Below are 2,851 nucleotides of genomic sequence, written 5' to 3'. Positions count from 1 at the left end.
AAATACCCCTATCTCTTCCTCACTTCACTCTCACCTCGCTCGCGCTCTCTCCCGCTCGAGCTTCCCGAAACCCTAGCACCGCCGCTACTTCATCGTCGCCGGTGAGGAAGAGCTTCACTGCCTCGACCTCGTCGCCGTCGTACTCGCGCCGGTTGCGGATTTCTTCACTTCGCCGCCGCCATAGCCGTCTTCCTCTACCGAGTTAGGGCGTGGAAGATCTGAACTGACGAACTTCACATCTGTTCTTCCCAGTTCGTCGTGTTCTTCACTTCGGGTAATTAAAAGTTACTTTTACTACTTGCTTTGATTCTCAAGCTTTCCTGAAAATCTTCAAAGGTGTTTATTCTTCAAATCTTCACACACATGAACACCTCACACGTCATATGCTCTTGATTCGTTTCTCTAAGCAATGATTTTCTCAAGATTCCTCAATTGTGTGGATTCTCAATCTATACAACTCTAGAACCTAAGACAAAGAATGCTTAGTGAAATTCCTCAAGACTCATCTGGTCAAATTCCTCAAAACCTATTCTTTTTGAAAAACCTTCTGAGAACGCATATGATCTCTCCAAATTCCTCGCAACTATACTCTGTTCATAGGTACAAATGTCCGCTGCCGAATCACTAGGTTCTCATCAACTTAACTCATTTGCAGTGTTCCTTGAAGAAAAGTTGCACACCTCTTCAGAAACTTCAGTTGTTCATATTCCCCAGCTGAAGAAAATGGGTGACAAAAGGCCACAGAAGGGAGGAAAGAGGCCTGATGTTAATACTGTGTTTGAAATCCCTGAGGACATATACAAGGACTACTGCACACCTGATGAAGCCAAATTCAGCAAAGAGGACAAGAATCAGCGCAAGGTGCACATACAAAGGATAGAGAGGAGATGGGCACGATAATGGAGGGAGTACAGATATGTCACTCCCAAGTATATGAAGAAATTCGCACTCAACCCTCCATGCCCAAGACCTCCATTGGCACCAGGCCAGTTGGCAGATCCCACTAGCCTCAAGCGTGGTGAGGATTATCCTGATGAATGGGCAAAGCGCCAAGCCAAACTGGCTAAGCAAGCAAAGGAAGCAGTGAAGAAATTCAACGCAGACTCTGCTGCTGCTGCTGCCTCTGCTGAGGCCTCTGCTAGTCTGCTAAAGAAGGCAATGCACAAGAAGCCTGCACATAAATCCAGTGCTTCACCTTCAATGCCCTCACAGCCAAGCTCCTCTGCTATGCAATCAAGGCCAGATTCCTCAAGGTCCTCATGGCAAATTCCTCAGACTGCTCCTTCAAAGTCCTCAGCTCCTCCGATCCTTCCATCTACATCAGATGCGAAGAAGACCAAGGCTGCAGAACATGCAGCTGTGAAGAAAAGGAAGGCATCAACTTCTTCAAATTCTTCAGCTCCGAAGAAGATGAAGACTCTGATCAGTTCAATTGACAATCCAATTGATGCCGTTCCAGTCTGATCAATGCCATCAAAGGACCTTGTTCCATTTGGTGAATATTATGTGATTCCTGATGATCTATTGAAGAAACTCCTTCTGCTGCTTCGTCAGAGCAGTTGGACGAAGAAATTGAAGTGGATAAGATCCCTTCAACCCCAGTCATTTCCTCACCTATGCCTCAGTTTACTGCTGAAGAGGCAGGTGTTGAAGAAATTGAAGAAGAGGATGTGGACATTGGCTGTACCACTCTTGTGCTCAATGATGAATTTTGGGATAGTCAACATCCAAACTCTGCAATGTTCACTCCACTCCAAGAAATTCCTCAGTCCCCTGCTGCCACTGAAGTGCAAATGGGATCTGAAGAACCTCATGCAACCCCAAGTGTTCATGAAGAAATTCCAGCCACTAGTGCTGAAGAAATTGTCAATGAAGAATTGACGACCCAGGCTGAAGCTGAAGAAGAGCCTGAAATTCCTCAGCCTGAGGAACCTGAGATTGCGATTCCTGAAGTGGTACTGCAATTGACTGACACTCCTCAGCCCAAGCCAAAGGATCCCTTCTCCAAGAAGCAAAAATTCAAGGCTGATGATTTCTTCGGCGAGAACGTATTCTTCACGGACTTCAACCCCTATGACAATGCTCGTCTTAGAAGGAAGCATTTCTGGAATGCCAGCCAGGCAAACTTCTATTCCTCAGTGCTCCTTAACAAGGACAAAGTCTTCAATCATGAACATATTCCTCATGTGGACATGGAATCCATGCCTTGCTTTTCTCAAGTCCTCAGCATGATTCATGACGCTGGCTTGCTCAATTTCTGCTCTGACATAGTTGATCGGAATGAAGAGCTTATTCTTCAGTTCTACGCAACTTTGCATATCACAGGCGATGCTGCTGACGTCAACTCATGGGTGTTGGACTGGATGACTGAAAACACTCATTACAAGGCACCAGCCTCTGAATTGCTTCGTGCCTTACCAATCAGTCCTCCACCTGACGGTGCTTGTTGTCTGTATGATGAGCCTGAACTCACTGATCACTATATGCAAGTGCTCATGAAGTCGCCGAAGCCAGGACAAGCTCCTAGGACCAAATTCCTCGTGAAGGAATTGCTCTATGTGCCAAGAACAATCTACCACATTCTGACGAAGACCATGAGTCCCATCAAAGGCCATGACTCATTCGGAATGATGAAGAATATGCTTTTCAACATCATGCATGGCATCCCCATAAATTATCATCATTTCTTCATGAGGACTTTGGCGAATGTTGCACTTTCTCCATTTGAGCTGAAGCCTTATGCGCCATGGATCATGAGATTCCTCAGAACAAGGTCTTCACTCAACTACAAGGCTGATTTTCAGAATCACCTCAGCTAGTTTCCCCCTATTGAAGTCCTCAAGTGGACAAT

This window comes from Triticum aestivum, chromosome 3B (genome assembly GCF_018294505.1).
Source record: "Triticum aestivum cultivar Chinese Spring chromosome 3B, IWGSC CS RefSeq v2.1, whole genome shotgun sequence".
NCBI lineage: Eukaryota > Viridiplantae > Streptophyta > Magnoliopsida > Poales > Poaceae > Triticum > Triticum aestivum.
This window is presented reverse-complemented; position numbering follows the sequence as displayed.